This window comes from Spermophilus citellus (genome assembly GCF_964194105.1).
Source record: "Spermophilus citellus genome assembly, chromosome: 9".
Classification (NCBI taxonomy): domain Eukaryota; kingdom Metazoa; phylum Chordata; class Mammalia; order Rodentia; family Sciuridae; genus Spermophilus; species Spermophilus citellus.
In genome coordinates, this window is record NC_138191.1 from 42,534,513 (window position 1) to 42,562,091 (window position 27,579).

At 41.8% G+C, this 27,579-nt stretch overlaps 1 pseudogene across 1 annotated transcript in view; it reads right to left on the reverse strand.

The window, feature by feature from the left end:
• Positions 1 to 847: 847 nt before the first annotated feature.
• The window catches only part of LOC308656778 (protein FAM50A-like), a 34,774-nt pseudogene continuing 8,042 nt past the window's right edge, over positions 848 to 27,579 (reverse strand). The window contains exon 6 of the transcript in view: positions 848 to 1,912. The product of the transcript in view is annotated as a protein FAM50A-like (transcript). The remainder of the gene's footprint in view (positions 1,913 to 27,579) is intronic.

Here is a 27,579-nt window from a genome sequence, read left to right on the forward strand (position 1 = left end):
ATATTTTATACTGTGAATTAAATCATGCTCCTTAAATCTCTCTCTCTTTTTGAGGATCTGGCGATTGAAACCAGGGACTGGCACATGCTAGGAAAGCAAACTACCAATGAGCTGTGCCCTCTAATTTTAATTTTTTTTTAGGTTTTATTTTATAGACTGGGTTTTGCTAAGTTGCCAAGGTGGTCTTGAACTTGAGATCCTGCCTTATCCTTTTGAGTAATTGGGATTAAAAGTATGTGCCACCACATTTAGCTTTCAGCTCAAACCTCTCAAATGGTTCCTGGAAAGCATGTCATATTGTCTATTGTTCACTACTATTCTCCTTTCCTGCAGGATAACTTGAAGGTAGGAGGGCCTGTCACTTGCTTTAGCTAATACAATGTGCACAGAAATTGTACATGCCACTACAGACAGAAGCTTTAAGAACTGAGCTTGCTTCTACATTTTCTTGTTCCTTTTACTGTGGGTAGTAACCATGTTCCACATAGTGGATACATTGGTCCCAGAATAAGGACAGTGACATCCCAAGTGCAGATCCCACTGCTAAACTATGAAGGACACATGTATGAATAAGACATTCATCTTTGTAAGCCACTGTGCTGGTGAATTGGCAAATTTATAATATTAAATTTTCTCTCATAAACACTACATCTTCATTTATTTAGTTCTTTTTTTTAACATGAGCACTTATTTATTGTAAAAGAAAAAAGCAATAACAGTTCCAGGGGATGAGTGGCTACCATCCTCCTAGGACACAGCAGCACAGTCGCAGGGGAGTCAGACCCTTGAGTTCTGGAGACATGGGGGTGCACCAGGGACAGCCAAGGCCAAACCACTTTCTAGATGTTCACTGGATCTTATACTTGTCCCACTTCTTTTCAGGGTCATAGGGCTCCCAGCAGATGGCAGGAAGATGTGCTTGTTCTTCTCATAACAGCTCCTCAGCACCACCTTTCCTGCATGAGACTCATACTTCACAGTGGCATCGCTGAGTAGCCGCCCATCATCATGAACATCAAAGTTACAGAGTGGCTAGTTCTTCCCACGTGCCTCGGTAACAATGAAGTCACAGAAACTGTGATGATGGGGAATGATTAGTCCTCCTTGATGTACATGAGCTGCTCCACCCCTGCTGACCTGAGCTCACTGAAGTCTTCACGCAGGATCTCAAGTGCCTTCTGGAGGAACTGCTGCATTGTACTGCCCTTTTTCATTTTGACTGTCTGCTGGTGTCCAGAGCCAGCCCAGTAACTGAAGGTGTTTCAATCTTTTCACTCTTAATCTTCTCCTGCTTGACTTCTCACTCCTGCTACAGCTCTTCCCAGAGACAATTTTCCTCCTCCTCCCTGTCTTGGTCAGGCAAGAAGCTGGTGTCCACATCTGGGTTCTTCCCCAATTTCCTTCTTTTTGTGGTGATATCTTCCCTTTCCAGCTGCTCCTCATGCATGGCCACCTCCTCCTCCTCTTCGTCTCCCTCCTCTTCTTCCTCCAAGGTGAAGGACAGGCTAGAGATCTTCTGCTTGGCCTCCTTCTGGCGCTCTTTTCTTGCAGCTTCTCCAGCTTTAGCTGCAGCTCCTTTGACTACTCCCTCTTGGCCAGCTGCTTCTTCTGCTCCTTCACCAGTGCTTCCTCTTAGGCTTTCATGTCATTCAGGGTCACAAGACGGTGCTGGACTTGAGCTCTGCCTTCACAGCATAATAGTGTGCAGAGAACTTCTTGTCAATGTTGGATTTCATTATGTTCTCCTCTGTGACCCGCTGCTTCCTCTGCTCCATCTGCTCCCGCTGCTCTTCCCATTTCTTCATCAGATTTTTGGTGCGTCCTGCCTCACTTGGGGCACCCTTGTATTGAGCCTTGGCAGCGGCAGAGGTGGGGGCTGCGGCAACAACTGTGACAGCAGCCCTGCTAAATCCTAGATTTTTTTTTTAACAGAAGGGATCAATGTCGCGACCCCCTTGCCCGCAAGGAAGACGCAACACCGGGAATCTTCTTACAGCTGTTTATTCAAGCTCTCGAGAGTTCTTCTAATCTCCCAGAAGCCCCTCCCAGCCTTAATAAAGTATCCAAACACCCAATGCGAAGCTGCCACGTGGAGCTTTCTCGTAGGGTGTCAAAGAACCATGTGCCAACTCTCCCAAAGAAGGAGTTGTTTATCACAGACTACCACAAGGCCAGCGCCATCTTGTAATGGCGACCACAGTCCGCAGAAGCGGCTCGCCACAGTTCCCCCTTTCGTTTACTAAAAACAAAACAGGCAAGAGTAGAGGTGAATCGCCATTACTCATACGAAGCCTTCAACCAGGAACCTCATCAGACCCAAGCAGGTCAGGACGTTCCCACATGACCGTTATTGGCTGAATATGAAAACAGACACCACAAAGCTGTTAAGGCCCTGTGAGCTGGCCTCCTTGACGTGCATACAAATCAGGGCTGGATCCAAGCCCTGGGGGCCGGGGGGAATCCACTGCCAGCAGTTTTTTCCTTCTGTTTATAGCACGTCAAAGGGAATCAAGTAGCCCCTGTCTTAGGTCGTTCACTGCCCTTACATTGCTTACCCGTCTTTGGGGAGGCCCCATTCCCCTGTCTTAGGTTGCAGTGCAAGCGTGAAAGTTGCCCGTCTCTGGGTACTACAAGATCAGCTCGTTGTTGCCAAGGCGTTTAATGGTATCTACTCAGCCAGTCATGATTAGGTCTCTGAGGCTGAACTGTGGCTGTATAGAAATACAACGACAAACAAGTTGGCAACACCCTAAAAGAAAGGCACGGGTCATAGAGCGATAGAAAAGTACTAGCGTGGAAACCCATCTGTGTGCAATGGCAGTAAAGCCGGCAGAGTGCAAGGGCTTTCCAACACTAGGAGAATAACAAGGAAGGACATGTCGTTCCCAGTGCAATGTCCGTAAAACTTGGGGTGCAACGACCATGTCAAAGGTTTACTGTTTAATTTGTGCAAGCCAAACTTGAGGTGAGTTGCCAGTTTCCAAAGCTGCAAGTGCTTGTATAATCATAGCTTTATCGCGAGCATTGCGGGCCTTAAGGCGGCAGAGAAACCACAAGCAGAGAACCATACCGAAGCAACACATTGCGCCAAAAATGCCTACCCCCACCCACTCTTTAAAAAAGGAAAAGGCAGAAGATATCCAATCAGTGAATTGACCCAACGTTATGGGATCAACGTGGGTACTATTCAAGACAGCTATCTGGGTTAGTTGAGACTGGATCATGTCTTCCGCTGCCATGGACCAATTTCCGGCCAAGTATTCTCCGATGATACGGGAGGCATTCCTGGAATCATTAAATCTGACAGAGGTTATGCATAAATGTGCACGTTGATCAACACAGCCCAAAAGCACCAAATCAGCCAATTCTTCTACCTGAGCTTGGAGTAAATCTATTCTTTGGTTGGCAGCTAAGATCCCTGACAAAATATGTTGATTAATTGCATTTTGGGACTCAAGTATCATAGAAGTTTGTTGAACAACTTGATTAACGGAGGCAGCAGTCTGCACTTGATTGGCCATGGCCACTCCGGCCGCGACCGCTGCAGCAGCAGATACCGCCACGGCTGTCACTATAGCAGCTGTGATTCCAAAATCCCTGCGGACTCTAAGTAGCTCAACAATGGGGAATTTATCAGGGTCCGCAATAACTGGGATTGGAACAAAGGTTGGAATTTTCATAACCACTGCTACAGCCGAAGAACCATCCCAACATTCAGATAAGAAACAATTAACATTAAAACAATCCAGCATTTCTGACGAGGTGTCATTAGCCAAAAGGAGTAAGAACGGAGATTGAACACAAACCGCTGCAGGGGGCAATGTGGCATTATCCAACAGAGAGTTGAACGAAACAGATGTGAGTCTACTACCTCGCTCACTCTCGTAAACAGTGCCAGAAACATTAGCCAACCAACTTTTGGCTCCCAGCAATTGAGCCAGTGCAGAAATATCAGCTGAAGCCCCCTTTGTGTTGGAAATCAGCCATTGAAACCAGGACCAACCCACTCCTGTAGAGGAGTTGGCACTGTTGCTAAAGTCATAAACATACCTCTTAAGAGAGGGGGAAAGGGAGAAACCTTTAGCAACTTGACGTTTCTCCCAAGAATAATCCTGACAAGGCGTGAATGTTGGGGGGAAACCAAGATTAGGGGTACAGTAAGGAGAAGCCTTAAAATGAGTGGCATAAGGAAGTCCACTAGAATATGGGGGCATTGGAATTAGTACCTCGGAGATACTAGCCAAGGTAGTTATGGTTAAAGCAGAGCTATTTACGGAGGTTCCTGAGCCTGATTGTTCCCCTGAGACTACTTGGCCCAATACAGTACTGAGAATGCTCCCTGAGACTTGACTGGACTGCAATGGATTGTCCCAGTTAGTCAAATTCTTGGTCTTAAGACGGATACAATGAGTGTTCCCAAGGCTAAAACAAAACACTCCTGTGAGATTAACTTGAGATTGATTGTAAATGCGTTCCACGTCCCCTCTAGGAGAGGCACAGGGCGCAGACATCTCACACGAGGTAGAGAAAAGAGTGGGAAGGACACTGGAATTACCGTGAACCGGCATCGGCATTGGCCAAGCCCGTGCCACCGCCCACCATTGCATTGGTGTCGTCTGTGTCATCGGCATCAGCACCAGAGCCAGAGCACTCAGCAGAATGAAGATCCTCATCACGGGATTGCTGTGGTAATTCTTGTTGCTGAGTAGCTGGCGTCAGGACTCTTCTTGTCAGGCGTTCAGGGACCCACAATGGTTCCGTGCGATCCTGGGGAAAAACACATACGGATCCTCGTGCCCATGTCAGCACGGGGTCGGGGCCGTTCCATTGGCCCGTAAGAACATCTTTCCACTTAACATAGCCAATCACAGAGGGCTGAGGGAACACATGTCTATCGGCCGCAGAGCGACCATGAATATCCAAATTCAAAAAATTAATAGTAAAGAGAGCTAAGGACAAGCATTCTTTAGGAGTATGTCCAGCTCCTATTCCCCCTTTTTGTTTTTGTAAAGTTTCCTTTAAGGTGCGATGAGCACGCTCAACAATGCCTTGTCCTTGAGGATTGTAAGGCAGACCATGAGTAAGTTGCACTCCCATAGTAGAACAAAAGGACGTGAATTGTCTGCCAGTATAAGCAGGTCCATTGTCAGTCTTAAGGGACGTGGGCGCACCCCACGCCGCCCAGGCTTCCAGGCAATGAGTGATGACATTACGTGCCTTTTCTCCTGATAACGCAGAAGCATGAATAACTCCAGAGCACGTATCAACAGAAACATGGACATACTTGAGGTTACCAAAGTCAGGTATATGTGTCACATCCATTTGCCAGACAACCAGTGGCTTCAACCCCCGTGGGTTCACTCCATAAGTAGGGGGATGAAGAAATGTGACACAATGGGGACAGTGCAATACTATCTGCCGAGCATCTGCTCTAGAAATGGAAAAACGCCTGCGCAGTGTTAAAGCATTAACATGGAAATTTTGGTGAAACAATTTAGCCTCTTCTAAGGAGGAAGCCAAACAGATCAACTGACCTCGAGTGGCTGAGTCCGCACAGGCATTACCCTGTGATAATGGACCAGGGAGAGAGGTGTGAGCCCGGATGTGCATTGGATAAAAGGGAGCAGTGCGGCTACAGATAAGCTGTCGAAGCTGATTAAAGTAAGCAGATACATTACGGGCATCACTAATAGCTCCCACAGCCTCTAGGATTTTTAGTGCTTGCACCACATAGATGGAGTCCGAAATGAGATTAAAAGGAAAAGAACACTGTTTAAACACCTCAATAACAATTTGCAGTTCTACCCATTGTGGATTTCCAGGAGCAAATTGATGCTGGACAGGGGGAGAATCATTAATGACATAAGCTCCCATTCCAGACTTGGAACCATCAGTAAAAATATTAACAGCCCCCGGAATTGGACTGGATGAAGTTACTTTAGGGAAAATAATAGGATGTTCCTTAACAAAATGGAGTAACGGATGAGAAGGGTAATGATTATCAATATCCCCTTGAAACGAACAACATAGAATAGCCCAGTTATCTAGAGTAGCACACAAAACATTAAGTTGAGCTTTAGTATAGGGTATAATAAGAGAAGAAGGTGATTGTCCGAAAAATTGAATGCTTTGTTGAATCCCTTTAAGTGCTAATGCTGCAACAGCATCAGGATAATATTCTAAGGATTTTCCTGGGGATACATGTGGGTGTATCCATAGCAAAGGTCCATCTTGCCATAGTACTCCAGTAGGCTGCCGCATAGTGGCAAGCACACATAATTGAAAAGGTTTATCACTCTGGAGCCTGCATAAAGTGGCATGTTGTATAGCTTCTTCTACTGTCATAAGGGCCGCTCTAGCCTCTTTGGTGAGGCTACGAGGGGAAGTAAGATCTGGATCACCTTTAAGAGTAGCATACAAAGGCTGTAGTACAACATTAGAAATATGTAAATATCCTCGTATCCAATTAATATCTCCCAGCAGTTTCTGAAAATCATTTAGAGTTTGAAGATCCTGAGTTCGTATGGTGATTTTTTGTGGTTGTAATTTGTCATACCCAATTGTTGCTCCCAAATACTTAATAGAATCTCCTGTTTGAACCTTTTCAGGTGCTATATGCAGCCCACATTGTGCTAACAACTTCACGAGGTCGTCATAGGCCTCATGAACTGTTTGTTCTGATTTAGCAGCCAATAATACATCATCCATATAATGAATGATCTTGATGGAGGAGTACTTTTGTCTGAGGGGCACAAGTGTCTTCCCTACATACATCTGACACATTGTGGGACTATTAGCCATTCCCTGCGGCAACACTATCCACTCAAACCTTTGATCTGGTTCCTCGTGGTTACACGAGGGAAGGGTAAAGGCAAAACGCTGCGAGTCTTTAGGATGTAAAGGAATAGAAAAGAAACAGTCTTTAATGTCAATAACAATAATGTGCCAGCCTTGAGGAACAGAAGAGAGCAGAGGCAGCCCTCTCTGAATGGGCCCCATAGGTTGCATTTGAGCATTAACCGCTCGTAGATCATGCAGTAGGCGCCACTTCCCTGATTTTTTCCTAATGACAAATATGGGAGTATTCCATGGAGAAGTAGAGGGTTGGATGTGACCCAAGTCAAGTTGTTCTTTAACTAGAGCATGGGCTGCTGCCAGTTTAACCGAGGGAAGAGGCCACTGAGGCACCCAAACAGGCTCCTCGGTGAGCCATGTTATGGGTATTTGAGCCTCAGCGGCCCCTAGGAAAAACCCAGACCAAATCTGTCAAGCTTTTGATGACCTTGTACAGGATGCTTACGTCCCTGTAAATGTTTTCCTAGTCCTAAACCTGGCCTATACCCCATATTGTGCATAATTTGTTGGGACACTGGGGAATAGTCATTACTAAGAGTGAACCCCATGTCTTTCATCAGGTCACGGCCCCATAAAGAGATAGGTAAATTAAGTACATAAGGCTGAAAAGTACCATGATGTCCTTCCGGGTCCTTCCAGGAAAGATGTCTACAGCTAACCTGAGGAGCCTGGGCATATCCAAGTCCTCTCAGAGATTGATCAGAAGTCTGCACTGGCCATCCCTTAGACCAGTCCTTAAGTGCAATGATGCTACGATCTGCACCTGTATCAAGTAAGCCCACAATTGATTTACCTTCTATGCTTAATTCCAAAGTAGGGCGATTACTCATATCTAGTGACAAATAAGCACAATTCCCTCCGGTGGTACCAATCTCATTCCCTGTCCGTGACTTTGAGTCTGCAGGGAAATGATCATGTAAACTAGGCAAAACCAGTAATTGAGCAATCCGATCTCCTGGGGAGATGGACACAATGCCTTTTGGAGCTTCCACCATAACCTTTACTATCCCTACAGTATCAGGACTTATGACTCCAGGGAAAACATGAAGACCTTGCAAAATGGAAGATGCACGTCCAATTAGCAAACCTACAGTGCCAGGTGGTAGAGGCCCTTTGAACTCAGTTTCCACCAATTGGACTCCCATCTTAGGTGTTAACACGAGTCTGGAGGTGGAACAGAGGTCCAATCCCGCGGCACCTGTAGTGGCTCTCCGCGTTTCATGGGATGGCGTAGAGATGGCCATGTCTCGGGTTCGGGTGTGACATTCTCCACTGCCCCATATATTTGCGGGCCCTGGGGTCGGGGGCCCCGTCGGCCGTTTTTTGGCCCAGCTGAAATAAGCTGTCCATGGATGTCCCTCACTGATGTACACTCTTTTGCCCAATGCTTCCCCCTTTTGCACCTTGGACACAATCCCGGTGATCGAAGGCCAGTGGAAGGGCCACCGTGAGGAGGTCCAGTAAAATTGACATTTTTGGGACACTCACGTCTGATATGACCGGGTTGACCACAATGGAAGCATGTTCTGGCGGCAGGATTGCCCCCTTTTGCAATCCGAAGGACAGCAGCTGCAAGACCTGCATTAGTTAAAGGCCCTCCAATCTCTCTACACACTTTCATCCATACTTCTATGCCTTTGTTCTTATAAGGAGCGATTGCTGCTTTACATTCCTTGGTGCATTGCTCAAAGACCAATTGCTTAACAAGGGGCATGGCTCTATCAGGATCCCCAAAAATCTTTCCAGCAGCATCCACCATCCTTGCTACGAAATCTGAAAAGGGTTCTGTAGGGCCTTGTAAAATCTTGGTCAAATTACCAGACACTTCTCCTCTATTTGGAAGTGACTTCCATGCCCGAATGCAAATGTTATTAATTTGATCATATACCTCAGGAGGGAATCCTGTCTGTTGATTAGCAAATCTACCTTGCCCCAAAAGCATGTCCTTATCCCAATGAGGATGTCCTGCTGCATGGTTTTGGGCGGCCTGCTCTATTGCGCCCTCTAGCATAAATGCTCTCCAGTCCAAATACTTGCCCGGAGAAACACAAGCCCGAACAAGGCTAGCCCAATCAGAGGGAGTCATACAGAATCTAGACAGACTCTCCACCTGAGTTAATGTGAAGGCGGCATCCACCCCATAAGTGCGTACAGACTCTGCCAGGGTCTTCACAATTTTGAAATCTAAAGGCTCCGAAAATCTTCCCCTATTCTCATCCTGAAAAACTGGATAAGCAAGACCCATCTCAGCGTTAACAGCCTTCCATGTTTGAGCATGGAAAGCTCTCCCCGAAACACCCCCACCATACGGCGGTGGGTCTGGAGGATCACATTTCTTGAGCCCCGGTCTATCTTCGTTCCCTTCTCCAGCAGCTAAACTCCCTAGCTGGCGAGACAGCCTCCCAAGCTCCTCCTCCTCATCCTCCTCTTCTTCTGACCCGCTTCCACATGGGGGTGTGCGCAGCGCACTGAGATCTGGATACAAGCGTTTCCTCCCCTGCTTCTCGCTCCGCACGCTCCCATCCTCCCGAGATACCTCACCTTTTGTCAGAGATAATCGTCTCCTCCCCTGTTTCACGCTCCGCACACTCCCATCCTCCTGAGATATCGCACTGCCTGCTGTCTCCGATTTCTCCTCATGTAACTTTTCTAAAACCTCCTGTCCTTTAGCAAGTGCGTCATGACATCTGCCATCTGTGAGGCAACTACGGACTATCTTCCAAAGGGGAATCACCCCACCCTCCAATATGCCCTGCTCACAAGCAAAGTCAAGATCCTTGCCCAATTTATCCCAACAAGGCATAGTAAGGCTGCCCGAATATGCAAACCACGGTGCAGCAACATCTACTTTCTGCAAAAATCTCTGTAAGATACTATGTTTCACTTTCAGGCCTTTGGAACGTAACAGGCCGTCTAGTGCCAGAAGAAGCGGGCTTGAAGATGTGACACCCATGACACAGCAACAGAACAGATACAGAGGACAAAACGAAAGTACACAGAAACAAAAGAAAAGTACACAGTGCAGCTGCAATAAAATATGAGGCTCTCTCTGTCTTTGTAGAGGAGCTGACTCCGCTTTGATTGCGGGTCCCACTAACCGGGACTATCAGGTCCCGCCCACCGGGACTATCGGGTCCCACTCACCGGGACTGTCGGGTCCCACCCACGGGGACTATGGGGTCCCACTTACCGGGACTGTTCAGTGCACCACCTCTGACGACTTGCAAGTTTTGATTTTCCCGGGTTTCGGCACCACTTGTCGCGACCCCCTTGCCCGCAAGGAAGACGCAACACCGGGAATCTTCTTACAGCTGTTTATTCAAGCTCTCGAGAGTTCTTCTAATCTCCCAGAAGCCCCTCCCAGCCTTAATAAAGTATCCAAACACCCAATGCGAAGCTGCCACGTGGAGCTTTCTCGTAGGGTGTCAAAGAACCATGTGCCAACTCTCCCAAAGAAGGAGTTGTTTATCACAGACCACCACAAGGCCAGCGCCATCTTGTAATGGCGACCACAGTCCGCAGAAGCGGCTCGCCACAGATCAATACTGAAAAATGTCCATTGGGAGATTTCTCAGTGAAAGCGGTTTCAGCAGTGTGACAAAGGGCTACATCAGACTGCAGAGGGCTATTGAATGATAGGGAGGTGAGGAGGTGAGGTCTGTTATTGGGTTTATTGATTTAGAAATATGAGACAAAGAAAGAACAAATGAGCAAGTCTAAATGTTATTTATTTTTTTAAGGATAGGTGAGCTTTGAGGAAGAATATCTGTCAGAGAAGGACATGTTGCACATGATGTAGAGAAAGAGGAGGTGGCTTATAGCAGACTGGGAGGGGTTGGAACCAACAGCTCAAGATGTGTGTGTGTTTGTGTGTGTGTGTGTGTGTGTGTGTGTGTGTGTGTGTGTGTTGAGGAAGAAACTACAGTTTACACATGGTAAATAGAGAAGACCTTGAAGGTGACATTTGAGTAGATCTGAAGGAGGTGACATGGAAGACTTGATGAATCCTGGGGGAGATCTTTCCAGACAAAGAAAATAGGAAGAGATAGGGGCTGAAGGGGGTTTGGAATAGAGTGAATGAGAAAGAGGATGATAGGAGGTGTGTGATTGAAGAGGTAACAGGCCAGATCACATGAGGTCTTGCAGGAAATTGTGAGGACTTGGACTTTTACTGATATATTATTGGATGGTTTTAAACAGATGTGTGACATGATCTAACTTAAGTTGTAACACCCTCACTCTGGCTGGTGTATTGAGAGTAGCTAGGGTAAGGATGAAATAAAAAAGAGCAATTAGGACAGTTTTACATAACAGACAAAATTTGAGGGTGGCTTGTATTAGGATGGAAAAAGTAAGAACTGTTTGGATTATTGATATATTTTGAAATGGCGACAGGATTTACTTCTGGGTCATGTGTGTGATACAAAAGAGGGTAGTCAGGAGTTTTGATATGAGCACTTAGAAGACTGGGGCTGCCATGTAGTAGGATGGACAAGATTGTGAGAGAAGCTGGGTTAGGACAGAGTGCATATCAGAATCTAGTTTTGTTTTTGTTAAGTTTCAGATGCTAATCTGACATCTAAGTAAAAATGTCAAGTAGGCAACTTGAACTACTAGTCTGGAGTTCAAAGGAACACCCCAGCTAGAGATTTGTGAGTTGTTACTTTCAGAAAGTCTTTAAAGCCATGAGGCTGGAGAGATGATCAGGGAGAGAATAAAGTATACTGAGTCCTAATATTTTCCAATGTTAAGAGACGGGAGATGGGCAGAATCAGTCAAAGTGACCCAGAAGGAGCAACTAGAGATAAAAGGGTAAACCAGTAGTTCTCTCTGTCAAATGACTCTGATAAGCTAAGACAAGGACAGGGGATAGACCACTGGATTTAGCCCTGTGGAAGCCATTGGTGGAGTAATGGTGGTGAGAGTTTAGTGGGTTCAAAAATGGCAAGGAGAGATTGGAGACAATGGAGGTAAGGACAGAGACAGAAACAGAGTGATAGTGGGGAAGGTGGGGACAAGAGTCTTTTTGTTTTTCTTTATTTATGATGAAACTGCTTGAGCACTCATGTTTTGGGAAGAATTGGGATGACTTGGGGCCTGAGAATGAGTGTTAGGAATTGAACTGGTGACTTGAGGAGATGCTTTAGGATTAGCAATAATCCCTGAAAAAAAAAAAAAACGAGGATTCAAGTTGGCTGAGACAAAAATTTAAAACCAAAATTAGTAAAGCAATGTATCTCACTGTCTTTCTTCAAATTCTTAATTTCATTTAGTTATTTGATAAATTCTTTGATGGGAATTTTTTTTGTACTGAGGTACTGAGGATTGAACCCAGGGGTGCTTAACCATTGAACTATATTTCCAGCCATTTTTTATATTTAGAGACAAGGTCTCTCTGAGGCTGGCTTTGAACTAGTGATCCTCCTGCCTCAGTATTCCAATCCACTGGGATTATAGGCTTCTGCCACTGTGCCTCACTCTAATGGCAATTTTTAAAATTCTTGAAATGGGCTTGAACAGTATCATCTCAATGGGAATTATAATTCCATGGCTATTCAGATTTCTTTTGACATTTTGGATATTAGATATTTTAGATCCATAAAAATGGAATTTGTCTTTTAAGATATGCAACAACAAAGGGTATTTGTCAGCATGACTCCGTTGCTAGAGAGATTAGCAATGAAAAGAAGTTAAAAGATGATGTTTTAAGCAGAAAGAAGGAGAAATGTTGAAGAAGAAGCACTGGCAGATTGGGACGTAATAATACAGACTTACATTTCTGCAGTTCTTTATAATTTATGGTGACAATGTATATATCGTCTCATTTAATACTTTGAATAGTTCCTTATTGTAGGAATTATCCCCACATAAATTGGAGTATAGGGCTGTTAGGTGACCTCCCATATCACAAAAGTAACAATGGACACAGCTCTACTATAATCCAGATGTTCTGACTTGATGTCATTGTTGATGTTTTTGAAATTTATGCATCACAATTTCTATTTGAGCATATTCTTTTTAAAAAAAAAATATACAACATGGATCTTGATGGGTCAATGACAGTGGACTGGGATGAATGGAAGAAGAATTTCCTATTGAAATCTGTCAGAAATGTTGAGGAAATTGTTCATTACTGAAATCATTTTACTGTAAGTAGTCTCTTTTTACTATTTATTTTATGTCATGGGTCATGGGCATAAAAATGTAACACAGTCTGTAAAATTATATGTCAATGTGACCTGTGCCTTAGGTCATTGTGGGGATTAAAGAAGTTAAAAAATATAAAGCATTTAGAATAACAATTTTTTGTTATTAAAAAATTTTGTTATTAAAAAATTGTCATGTTAAGCACCATACTTTCTTAGCTGTTATGATTACCAGTAGAAAATAAAGGACTTTAACTGAAACTGATATTTCAAAGCTGTGATGTCTGTTGTTTCTTCGTGAAATCTGTTTCTTTCTTCAACACTTGAAATTTCTCTTAACATTCTGTGTTGTAGCTGGGGGCTGTGGTGTACCTGTAATTGGGAGACTTAGGGAGGGAAAGCACAAGTTCTAGAACAGCCTGGGATTACAGGTGTGTGCCACTGTACCTGGATTGTCATTTATCTTAACAATCATACAAAGAAGGAATTAATATTTTTTCTACTTCACATTTGAGGAAACTGAGGCCCAGAGAAGTTGTTCAGTTAGGATTAGGGAAGTCTGGATTTGATACCATCTAATTCCTGGGCCCAGGTTCTTAATCAAAATCTATGTGACCAATCTTCTGGCCCCTCAAAAATTCCAAGTTATGATACATGTATAGCAGAACTTATTTTCTGCTTTAGGAACTACGTAGAAATGATCAGACTTCACCACTTCTACTGTAGGTCAAGATTTAAAAGAAAACTCTTTTAAATATGTATTATATATTTCATATTTATTTTGTTAAACTATAGTCTGACTGAAGATAACATAGCAATTCACTAGATCTTGAACTCTAAAGAGACTCTGAAATTATTGTCAATTAAATAGCTACTACCTCACTAGTAGTTTGTTTGAATTGAGTTTTGCCATAGCTAAAAATATTTATGAGAATTTGAAAGATTATTTTTTTGTATTCAATCTTAGACAAATAACTTTCAATTGAAAATGCAATATATTTAAAATTGGTAAAGATTATCCTAAACATGATAATATAGTTATTATTAATTTATAATTGACAATGTAATGAGTTATTTAAATTTTTACTGGTTGGTAGAGCACAATATTTGAGGAAAGATATATACACCATTCCTTAGATCTTATGAGGAGATAAAACTTTCATTTGAGACCATCTAGTTGCTACTTATTTTGTTTTAACAGGGAACTGATATAGGTGAAAGATGGACTTTTCAGGATATCATTGATGAGGAAAGAAAACCTGGCCAGTTGTGGAAATACCTGTTGGCTGGGGGCATAGCTGCTACCTGTGCTCAAACATGCACAGGACCAATGGAATGTCTAAACATCCTAATGCAGGTGTGTTGCATGGCTCATGTGTATGTTTTTGAGTAACATGAATAATATGTGATGCTTCTCATAGAGAAGATTTTAGACAGGTCAATATTATTTTTTATACTCTCATGTGCAAACTATTGCCAGTTATCTGGATTCATTTATTCAGTAGCTGCCAGGTGTTGAACTCATCTTGAGGTTACAAAAACCTAATAATATACTGTTTTTTTATGCATGCACAATTTTTATGGATGGAGATTGATATGTAAACAAATCATTGAACACAGTCTAATAATCTAGCACTAGTGTTCTAGGGAGGGGCAAAATTAGAAAGTCTCCCCTTTTATTGAAGGTGGGTGATGGACCTACACCATCTTTGATTCATGGAGAGAATCAAAAATTGTGACCTGAAGAAACAGAGGCTGGTCCAGGAGTTAAACTAACCCTTTGTTCTCTCCCAGGAACCTGTAATTGGTTGTGGTCCCTTTGAAGTAGGCCATGCCTTAAATTGATTGCCTGTGCCTTGGGGCCTACTTTCTATGGATCTCGTGATATAGCTGTGGCAGGGGGTGAGGAGGGTTTCCACTCTTTCCATTGCTGTACTTAAGGCAGAAATTATGGGCCTCTAGCAACAACCACTACCTACTTTTACCTTTTTGAGCCACTGAGGAACACATTTCTCTCTAATTTTTACAGAAATAGAGATGAAGCAAGTGTGCTTGGTTGCAGATATTCTGAATTCGAAGCAGGGGAAAGGGGCTCAAGTCTTATTTTTTTCACTGTGCATATTTTGTCACCTGTGTTCAGTCCTATAACTTATTGAATGAGAGAAGGGGGTGATTGATTTATAATGGGAATTGGCTCATGTGATTATAGAGGCTAAGAAGTTCTGTGATGTACTGTCTGCAAACTGGAGAACTAGGAGACCTGCTAGTGTCCAAATCCACAGGCCTGAGGACCATGGTTCAACTCTCAGTCCATGACCAAAGACTGGAGAATTGGGCTGAGGTGTGAGTCTACTGGTCTAAGTCTCTGAGTCCTGAGACATGAAGTTCTGACAGCATGAAGACAAAGATGTCCCAGCTCAAGAAGATAGAATGAATTTGCTTTCCTCTACCTTCATGTTCATTAGCATCTCAATTCTTTTAGGTATACTAGAGGCCACTTTATATTGTTGTGTTTTAATTAATTGTAGTTTCCCGAATTGTAATTATTTTTTCTGGAATTAGTAATTCTGTTTATCTCAGTTTTTTTATGTTGTAATCCCCCTCTTCCCTAGATAAACAATGATTCTTTGTCATGCTTTCATAGTTAATAATGAAGCACTGGATATTTTAGGAAGCTGATATGGATTTTCTATAGAGTATAGATATGTTTTTCCCACAAAAGTTTTATATATATATAAGAAGTATGCACATCCTGTGTTTTGGTCAGCTTTTTTTTTTTTTCTGCTGTGACCAAAAGACCTGAAAAGAACAATTTTAGAGGAGGAAAAGTTTATGTGGAGCTCATGGTTTCAGAGGTCTTAGTCCATTCACAGCCAGTTCCATTGCTCTGTGACCAAGGTAAGGCGGAACATCATGGCAAAAGTGTGCAGGAAAGCAGCTCAGGACAGGGCACCAAGAGGCACAGAAAGAGCTCTGCTCACCAAGGACAATATAAAGTCCAAAGGCCAAGGACCCAACTCCTTCAGCTACACCCTACCTTCTTACTGTTAGCACCCAGTTAATCCCTATCAGAAGATGAATGCACAAATTAGGTGAAGGCTCTCATAACCCAAGCATTTAACCTCTAAACTTTCTTGCATTATCTCACACATTAGCTTTTGGGGTACACCTCATATCTAAAACATAACATCCTGTTTATGTTTTCTCCCTTATGAGGCAAAGAGTCCCAAGAAATGCCTGAATAAATTCCCTGTGGGTTATGTTCTTGAATATTCCACAGATGTTTTTGTAGTCTCATTGTTTCCTTTGCCAGTTTCTCTTTCCCTCTCTGTGTGGCAGGATCAAGGTTCTTCTTTCCATCACATTTCTCAGACTTCTCACATTGAGGCTGAGCCACCAAGGTCAAGTTATAGATACCTTCTAGAACTTGCCTTTTCTTATGGCTGTCAGTTTTTCTTTTATATATCACGAGGCCAAATGATAGTCACATAAAAAGATCACCACAGGAAAAAATAGCAAAACTGTCTAGCTCAGCCTAGTCCACATTGCTAATCCATAGAATCACAAGCAAATAAAATGGTTGTTTCAAGCCACTAAATATTGTAGGGTAGTTGTTATGCTTTGGTGGTTAATTGACATACCTTTTAATGTCACTCAAAGAATGTCACTTAAATTATGTTTTGAATTCACTCAATAGGAGGAGCGATTTTAAAAATTTTTAGTAATCCATATAAATTAGAGGCTAGCACAGAGGCTACAATACCAGTAAATGGCCTTATGAAAATAACTTTTGTAGTGTACTGGTGGGTGGTGGGCTGTCACAGTCTCTGAAGAAAAATGGATACCTAGAATTTGCCTGTCAGAGTCCAAATGTCACCATCATGGGTGCATCTCCCCTGTCTTGGTTTAGATCTGTTCTGAATACAGATCCAGCAATGACATGAGAAGATAACTGGGCAGGAAGGAAGTATGTAGACTGGTTACTGGCCACCCAAGCAGGGACTCCTTCAATGTGGAACCCCCTGAAACTTCCTGGGGCTAGAGAAACTAGTGCAATAGGCAGTGTGTATGCAAGAGCTTCACTCAATGATTATGTACTACAAGTTCTTTTGTTGAATATTGGTTTTGAATGTTAATTGTATACTGGCTTTGTATATTGGCTCCCCTATGTAGATTTATTATATAATTAAATCAAACACACTTATTATTGTTGCAATACAAAACATGTATTTCATTCTGAGTTTAAACACCTTTTTGTCTTCAATATAGAATTGGTGATTGTCTTTTAGCTACAATGGACAAGGCAAGATATTTTCATTTTGGTTCTTAGTTTTTTGTTCTTCATATTTTAGTCAGTTTTTCCTCCTTTCCTCTCACATATATATTGCAGGGATTTTGCTGATTTCCTCCACAATCACTAAGTATCCAAATGTCAGAGTGCAAGATTTGGTGGCCTGCTCTAGCCCCTAGAAACAAATAGCTTTTTTATTTTTTAAATAGAGCCTCTTTATTGGTACCTGTCAGCTCATGTACAATGTGTTCCCATAGCACAGGATGGCAAGGCTGCCTAGGTAAAGGGGCAAGCCCAGAGCCTAGATTTCTTGGCAAAGACACACAGAGAAATGAATAAATTATAGTTCTGACACTGGGACAATATAAAAGTTGATGTAAAATTCAAAATTCATAATTCAACATCAGCAAAGGGCATAAAAGCCCTAAGGAGCCACCCCTTAGCAACTGGCCTCAGGGTATATGGTGGGCTGAGATGGAGGGCAGTGCTCCAAAGCCCTGCAGGGGGATGTTCATACCAAGGCAAGCCCCTTGCCCTTTCTGGGCATCTAGTATCCCCCTCCTATATTATGGGCTGGGAATGGAGGCCACTTCCTTTTGGAGGGGAGAAAGTAGATCAGAGGGCAAGAAGCAGAGGGGCTGGGTGGGACAGGCATAAAGGGGTTTTGGTCACAACTGGCAGCCCAGCGCCTGCTTACACAGCCATCTCTGAACCCGGCAATTAATAGATCACAGGGCTTGCATCCACACCTGGTACACACCAAAGCCCAGGCAGGACAGGATGCAGGACAAAAGGGACCCTGCCCCCAGCACTACCTACCAGCCAAAAAGGCACAGCTAAAGCTGCTTCAGACTCCAAATAAATTATGGAAATAAATTACAGTCTTCACAGTCCAGAGGATCTAGCCACCCATAGGTCTAGTGAGTGTGTGGATGAAATGGGTTTGCACATGCGCCTGATTAAATTCCTCAAGGCCTTTGGGGTTCTCACAGCCTCCTTACAGCAGCCACAGGGGAACCCTGTGTGGTCCATCTGGCACTTGATACCCGCCAAGCTGCAGCTGCAGGTCTCAGGGTCACAGACCCTATTGCAGTTCTCACGGGATTGGTGCAGCGCCTGCACTTCCTGTTTCTACTTGAGGTGGATCCTTTGCACACCCGCAGTCCACAACAGAGTACTCCTCCCTGAGCTGGGTGGGGTTGTAGGAAGTTCACTTCTTCCAACCGGCCGCCTGCCACAGCCACTGCCAAGTCCTCTTCCACAGAGGCATCAATGATGGCATCCACTTTAAGTGGCAGGCCTGCCTCCCCCTCAGGTACTCCAGAGGCCAAAAGCTTCCATCACAGCATCTCCAGCTTCTCCTCTTTCAAACACTGGAGGAATGTCTCACACCAGGCCTGGACTTGTTCCTGAACAAACTCACACAAGGAGAAGTGGCGCAGGCGCTGTGGCGAGAGGCCATGCCCAGAGCACAGCCACCACGGCTGGGCACACTGGGGAAGCCCTGGCATCATGGGAAGTAGAAGATAGTGATCCCAGTGAAGGCAACATGGCCTGGGCAATCCCAAGGAGCTGGCTTCAAAACGGACCGAAGGGTAAAACTTTGGGAACCACAGAAATCCCATTCAGCTAGAGGCATGTGACCCCAGGGGCTCTGTTCACCTGAGACTGAAGAGCTTGGGGAGCAGGAAGGAGAGACACAGTCTGAGGAGGTGGAGGAGCAGAATGAGGAGGAGTCCTCCTCCAGCTGGTCAAACTTCCTCTTCAGCAGCCCAGTCACGGTTGCTGAGGTGCTCTAGGGCCTGGTGACAGAGGGCCTGAATCCTAGCGCCTTTTAACAAATAGCTTTTCAATACCTCTTATTTAAAAACCAGTTTTGCGTCTTCTCTTTCTGGACTATATTTAATTTGTTTTCTTCTCCTGCTGTCTTCGCTCACATGCTGGATCACATTGTTCTGGGATTGATTTTTCTTCTGTAATGCTCAATGTGTTCAATGTATAGAGCACATTCTCTGTCACTCTCTCAAAGCTAAACTGAATATCTTTTTTCCAATATGTGCCCTGGTCTGTTGGTCACAGATTTAGTTAGATTCCATCTTTTTTCCTCTGCTCACACAGACCATACTGATCACACTTGTTAAAGGTCTCACAGCCACTTGTTAGCTATTTTCTCATTTTCTTAAAGACTAAGACAGGGGAGATGCACCCATAATGGTGACATTTGCACTCTGACAGGCAAATTCTAGGTATCCATTTTTCTTCAGAGATTGTGGCAGCCCACTACCCACCAGTACACTACAAAAGTTATTTTCATAAGGCCATTTACTGGTATTGTAGCCTCTATGCAATCCTCTAGTTTATATCGCAGTCACATTTATGGCATGTTGGGCAGTGTCCCTAATCTAACATGTCTTTGGAAACTGCAGAATTAAACAAAATATACATGTTTCCTAAGGTGTCTGATCACCAGAACAGAATAGCAAGGCTTTCCCTACAGATGAAACATGCAACACTTTTTAGACTCTCAAAGTTCTTCAAATCGTATTGTGATTCTTTAGAGTTCTTCTTTTCCTTTCAAAGGCCCAGAGTGTAGAAACAAAGAATGTGAAGATGGTGAGCCATTTAATAGTGATGGTGAAAGAGGATGGCGTCATTTCTTTGTGGAGAGGAAATGGTATGAAGTTCTCAAGATTGCTCCTGAGACAGCTGTTAAGGTCTGGTCATATGAATAGGTAAAGCCATATGCCCCAGACATTCATTAACAAAGAAAAGTGATTACATTGTATTTTTTAAAGAATCATATTATTATAAAACAAAAGGAAAGTTGTTAATGGCTATATGGTAATATTATTATAATGTCATTATTATAACATCATTATTTTATTTTGTAAAAAAATTATTCTAATTAGTTATACTTGACAGTAGAATGCATTTGGACGCATTGTACACAAATGGAGCACTTCACATTCCTGTGGCTGTATATGGTGTAGCGTCACACTGGTAGTGTAATCATACATGTATATAGGGTAATAATATCTCATTCCACCATCCTTCCCACCTCCAAACTCCCTCCCCTCCCCTCTTCTCACACCCCTCTGCCCAATCCAAAGTTCCTTCATTCTTCCTTCCACACCCCCACCCCCCATTATGGATCAGCATCTGCTTATCAGAGAAACTTTTCGGCCTTTGTTTTTTGGGGGTTATTTTCTTATAATACTGTTTTTAAAAGACCTTCTTTTTGGTCAATATTTACTAAATATAAGTTTAGGTAATTTGAGACTTTACAGAGAAACTTTACAAGAGTATACTAAAGTTCACTGAATTCTACAGGAATATCAGTGAATCAAGGGAGATAAAATGAAGTGGGCAGAGTAAAAACTTTAGAGACAACAGATTTGTATTTTAATTTTAGCTTGGCATGTTCTAACTACATGCCCTTGGAAAAGTTTCCACACTCTGAACTTCAGTTGTCTCATCCACAAAATGTGGAAACTCTCTGTCAAGTGGCCTGACATATAGGAAGCACTCAGTAAATGGTGGTCCTAGTATTACATTCAGCATAGTACAGGATACTGTCTGAGGAGGATACAGAGGGACCCAAACTTGTTGAGGGAAAGCTTCCTTGAGGAGGTTATGTTTACATGAAAAGCCAAAGAATAAGTGGAAAATTTCATTAAAACTCAGAAAATGGAATGTTCCAGGTAGAGGGAGAAACATGTCCAAAGCTCTGAAATTAAAAAAAATAAATAAAACAAGGTATGTTTGAGATACTGAAAGAAATGCAGTGTGGCTAGAGTGGAGAGAGTGGTTAAAAAATGACATTGAAGAGGTGGGCAGGCAAAGTAAGGAAGGGGCAAGGTGTATGCAAGGAGGTAAATTAGGGTGGTATGAAGGAGCCCAGGAGGGAGATGACAGTGAGGCCAGTGGAAATAGATCAGTGGAAAGATTGAATATATTTAGGGAATAGAGAAGATAAGGTTTATCTATATTATGCAATATATATATATTTTGTTTTGGAATGTAAGCTAGAAAGGGAAATTTCTAGTTTGTTCATCAGTGACTATTTGTCTGTTTATTGTAATAAGGAAGATCTGGGAAGACACATCCCTCCACAGGGCACCATTAACAATGTATGTACTTTTTATTTTTGTTATCACTTAAAAAGATCACAATATCTATCTATCTGTCTATCTATCTATCTATCTATCTTTCTTTCTTTTTTTCTATCTTGGAGAAAGTGGGGAATTTGTGTATCCAATTTGGAGCCTGTTGAGTTTGAAGTGCCTTTATCAGAAAGAAATATTCAGGTTACAGAAAGTGGCTTACATCATAAAGGAAATAATTTCCTGATATTGTTGGAAGGCCTCTAAATGAGGAAGACATTTGATGAGACTTGGTTTAGGGGTTCAAGAGTGTCACCAAAGACTCCATTGCCTCCTATCTGCTCTCTGGCATTGACTGCCTGTCTTATCCTCCCAATTTTTCCCCTTTGTGGTTGAAAAATGTCAGCAGGAAGCTTCCAGGGATTTATGTGTCCTTGTTCATGTGAAGCAGAAGACAGCTGACTTCTTATAGTTCTCCAGGAAGACTTTCCTTTATCTTTTTTCTTTCTGAGTGCTGGGGTTGGAACCCAGGGCTTTGAGCAGGCTAGGCAAGCACTTTACCACTGAGCTACATATGCCCCTGTACCTCCAAAGACTTTTAAGAAATGTCCCACCCAAATTTCCTTGGGTCTTAATGGTCCAGACTATGTCAGATGTCCATCCTTGAACTAATCACTATGTCTGAATGATAGGATGCACTGATTGGAACAAGAAGTTAAAATAAAGACCCCAGAGGCCAAGGAAGTATTCTGCTGAAATTTAATTCTGTAAGGAAAAATTGATCAGTAAAGGTTTAATAATAATTACCACTTCTTCAGTTTCTATGTGGTAAGCACTTACACATAAAGTATTATTGCAATCAATCTTCACAATAGTTTCAGAAAATAGGAACTGCTAGTGTACTAGTGACCAGAATAGCGAAGACATTTGCCTTCATTTTCCAGGTGAAGAAACTGAATTACAGAAATATTAAGTAATTTGCCAGGTGTAGTGGTGCACACCTATAATCCTAGCTACTTGGGAGAATGAGGTAGGAGGATCATGGTTTCAGGGCCATCCTGGGCAACATAAGTGAGACCCTGTATCAAAATAAAAATTAAAAAGGGATGAGTACATAGCTTAGTATAGAGTGCCTCTGTGTTATAGCCACAGGAAATCAGAAAGAAAGAGGAGGAGGTAGAGGAGGAGGAAAGAAAAGTTAGGTAATTTGTCCTGGAATACTAAGTGAGCAAACCAAGAAACCTGTTTTATTTATCATGTTATGGTGAAACCAGACTTTTGAAATGAAATGATTTTCTGCCTCTACTGGCAGGTGAGTCTGGAGTTTTTCTAACCTCTGCCCATAGGTTGCAGGCCTATGCAGGTGAGAAGTGTTGCAGCTCTTAATGGTGGGCTGTTCCCTCCAGGGTTGCAGCAGACCCCAGCAGCTCGCCATCAATTTCTCCTTCTTTCTGGGTTCTTGTCTCCTGAATTCAAAGAATGAAATCCACAGACCGGATGACCGCCTGTAAGAGCAGGATTTATTGAAGAATAGAAACAGGAACAGAATTCTGGCAATATGAGAGGGGACCCGACAGCAGGTTTTCTCCATCTGACTGCTAATTTAAGGGTTTGTATAGAATTTGGGTCACTGTTATTGGTCCAAACTTATACTAATTAGAGATTGGAAAAAGTAGCAATGTTATTGGTCCACATTTATGCTAATTAGGGTTTAGAAACCTACTAATGTTATTGGTCAATTCTTGAATCCAACTTCCATTCAGATCTGCCCCACTTCCATTTTCTCTTCACAGGTCAGGAAGTGGAGGTCGAGGTCATGGGATGGGGGTTGCAGCACTGTGTGGAGCTGGCTTCTGCAGCAGTCCTCCATACCAGGCCTGGTGGGAGAAGGATGATAGGTCAGAGCACCTTGGCTCACTGGGCCTATGTGGGGGAGGGAGGTCCATGGGGTTGAAGGCTGTGTTTGCCACCCTTCCTGCAACCTACCTGGGCTGCCACTCTGCTGCTCCACTGCTCTGCTGCTTCTTCTAGGCAGGGACTCGTAGGCTGGCTACAGGGCTTGGCAGATGGGAATCCAGGTCAGTGGTGCCTCATTAAAATTTGACACAGTAGGGCTGGGAATGTAGCTCAGTGGCAAAGCACTTTGCCTAGTATATTATGAGGCCATGGGTTTCTTTCCCAGAACCAGAAAAAGAAAAAAAAAATGGACACAGTTGTTATCAGAACTTATTGCATAAGATTGTCAGTTTCCATCTGAATGGTTTCTATTCTTATTAAATGAATTCCTAACCATAATAAACACTTATTAAATGTCTGCTGTATAACAAGATCACATTCTAGGTAAAAAAAAAAAGCTATAAAATGAAGTTTCTACTGTTAAGATTTGTAACTCTTATTGAATGTATATAATTTTATATAGGTACTGGGCGATGTGCATTATAGTTTTTAACTATAAATATCCAGGTATATATTGATAGTGAATAAATTTTATGGTCTTTGAGATTTCTGAATACTGATACAGTTTTGACCTTTTGTTTATGCAGTATAAGATGTTTCTTTTTAGGGAAGGAGTCATGTTTGACATTGCTGAGAAACTTTTTTCTGCATGTTTGGGTGCTACATCACTGTCTTTTATTTACCCCTTGGAGGTAAGTACTATAGAAAAAAATATGATTTAATTGATGTCTTTAATGAAAATTATATCTGAGATTTTTCAGTGAACTCCTCACAAGGAAACTCAGAATATGCTTTTATCATTAGCAGTAATTATACAGAGTAGGGAAGACCAATTGCTAGAGATGTATCTCCAGAGCCATGACATCTAAGCAGGCATTTCTGTTGCTGTTTTTGTTTTTCACATTTTCCTTCCAAAGGAACTTAAAATTGTGCTCCCCATTCCCTGCTGAAAAAAATCAAGGTAGGATTTTGGAAGAAACCAGAATTACAGTATTGACTCTTTTTATCTAGGAAAGAGCAATTTCTCTTTTTCTCTCTCTTCTATTATATTCTTTGATAAAGTTATACTAAATTAAGATGGATAAGACTGCAGGTAGAGCAGATTGAGAAAGAAGTTCAGTTTTGAAAATATTGATTGAATAAAAATGTTCATTGACTTTTAAGGCAAGCATTAAAACAAAATACCTCAATGTCCGTGGCCATTCACAAGGGGTGTGTGTGTGTGTGTGTGTGTGTGTGTGTGTGTGTGTGTGTGTGTAAAAGCCAACTATGATATGGGGGTTATAATAGCGTCTTTTTGGTTCTTTCTTTTGGGTTCTTTTTTTTGGGGGGTCTTTGGGTCAGTACCTGTAGCTATACCCTTACATTATTTAGTTAGAAGAAATATAATTGAATTCAGACAGGCACTATTTTATGCAAAGTTCAACTCAGAAATTTGGTAAAAGATTTTAAGTACTATACTTGTAAAATATTTTTATGTGAAGCTCAAATATCCTTAGAAACAGTAGGAAATATTTAGATACACTGCCATTGAAAATATAGCTTGACCTAAAATGCTATTTTCTTTTACATCCTTTAATAATAAATGAACTCTTATAGTACACAATTTAAATTTAATTTAGCACAGAATGCTCTGGGTTGGATAGTTGATCAGTGACCTTATAACATTATTTTCTATCACATTCAGGTTTAAATACTAATTTGACCATAGGTAAAACTGGACAGTACTCTGGGATGTTGGATTGTGCCAGGAATAGTTGGAAGCTTGAAAAATCTGGAGGCTTCTACAGAGGCCCTGTAACTAGTCTTCTTGCTGTCATACCATATGCAGGTGTAGACATTACGGCTAATGAGGTGAGTGGGTTTCCATGATGGAGTGACATTAGAATTATTTGGTCTGAAAACATAATACAAGTTATAAACTTTTACCAAATCATACATTTAAGTCAGAGTTAATCAAAAATAAGATTTTCATAGTCTATTTTCCTGTTTTCTCTCTTCCTCAGGAATATATGCTAATTTCCTAAAAGTGTTGATCTCAGCCTTTCTTCTCTCCCTGCACATCACTGCTCCCCCTTGGTGACTCTATCTATTGCTGTCTTTCAATACCATACACTTAGAGATCTGGACTTTTAACTCCATTTCTAGTTGGCCAGATCACCAGAGATATTAAATGACATTGACTTGCTTTCTTTCTATCATCAGAAGTCTGTTTGACTTGTTGTCACTTTTGTTCTGAGTTTCCTTGTGCATAATAATGACTATCTACTACAAATCAATTATAACCACTTGATTCTAAAAAAAAAAAACAGAAAAGTAAGGGATGAACGTCATCTTATTTTGGAGTGCGAAGGGATGCAAAATGATAATGACCTATTTTCTATGTTGGTAGGGTCTAGAGTTCATAATTCTCTCTAGCTGATTCTGATAACTATTGAGCATGGCCTTCCTTATCCAGCTTCCTCCCTTTTTGGTAATCCTGAGTACCTCCCACTGCGGCAGACATTTTGATTTTTACTAGTGATTGGGGTAGTGGGTAGCATCATGTACTCTACTTTAGAATGAGGGATTCAGACTGCTGGAGTTTCTATGGCAACATTTAGTTTAACTTCTCTGGGCTTGGTTTATCTCACCTTAAAAGCGGGGATTTATTCATTCATTAAATAGTTATTGTTGCAAGCACCAGGCTCTGTTTTAGGTGCACCAAACAAAATACAAAATAAAATAAAATAAAATAAAACAACAACAACAAAACAGACATTGCCCTTGGGAATCTTGTATTATTTTATTTGGAGACAAATGATAACCATTTGAAACATGTTAATGATAAGAGCTATGGAGAAAAAAACAAGGCACTGAAGGAGGATGGATAGTACTAGAGACTTGAAATTTTAGAGGATGGTTCAGGAGGATCTTTTAGAAGCTGACTTTTGAAGGTGTGAAGGAAGTGAGGATCAAGACATGCATGTATCTACAAGGAGAACATTCAGGGTGAGAGCATATGCAGCAGGAATGAAGAGAGCCCGAAGGGACTATAGGGGATGGGGTAAGAGATCAAGTGGGAGGCTTGATGTAGCAGGGCCTTGTCCATCATAGAAAGGCATTTAATTTTTACCCTAGGTAAAATGGGAAGCTGTTAGAGGGTTTTGAGCAGAGAAGTGTCATATAGGACAAGTTTTTTTTTTCAAAGTAACAGCTTTATTGAAGTATAATTCACAAAATTTTATCACATGAATATAGCACTTTTTCATTAATCAGTTGATGAACATTTGGGCTATTTGCCTTCTGGCTACTATGAATAATAGTGCTATGAAATATAAGAACAGGTTTTTGGTGGAACATGTTTTCTTTCTTTGGCTATACGTCTAGAAGCAGAATTGCTGTGTCAATTGATAATTCTAAGTTTAACTTTTTAGCCTTTTTTAAAATATTTTTTTAGTTGTAGGAAGACTCAACATCTTTATTTTTATTTATTTATTTATTTATGTGGTGCTGAGGATCGCACCCAGGGCCTCACACATTTGAGGCAAGCATTCTACCAGTGAGCTACAACCACAGCCTTTTGAAAAAAAGGTCAGACTGTTTTCCAAAGAGGTCACCTGAATTTACATCCATATCCTATAAAACACTTGTTACTATATATTTGAGTATAGTTATTTTAGATGATACTAGTTTAATTGGTGTGTCTTTTAAGTGCTGGGTTGTAAGATTTTTGTACATATTAGATACAAATCTTATATAAGATTGTTTAAAATGTTCTCTCCCTTCCATTTCTGCTTCTTTTTTCTTTACTTTCTCTATGGTGTCCTTTGAAACAAATGATTTTAATTTGGATAAAGTCCAATTTATCTATTTTTCTTTTTTTACATGTGTTTTTGGTGTCATATCTAAGAAACAACTAAGGTCACAGAGGATTAATTTCTATGTTTTCTTATAAGACTCTGATAGTTAAGAGTTCTTACATTTAGGTTTATAATCTTTTTTGAATTAATTTTTGAATATGGTGATAAGCGGGAGTTCAGTTTCATTCTTTGCAAGTGAATACTCAGTTGTTCCAACACCATTTGTTGAGAAGACTGTTTTCTCTCCCTTTTGCCAAAAATAAATCGATCATAAATGTAAGGGTTTATTTCTGGACTCTTGAGTCTATTCCATTGATTTGTATTTCTGTTCTTAGGCCAGCACCATTCTTCCTTGATTCCTGAGCTTGGTAGTTATATTTTGAAAT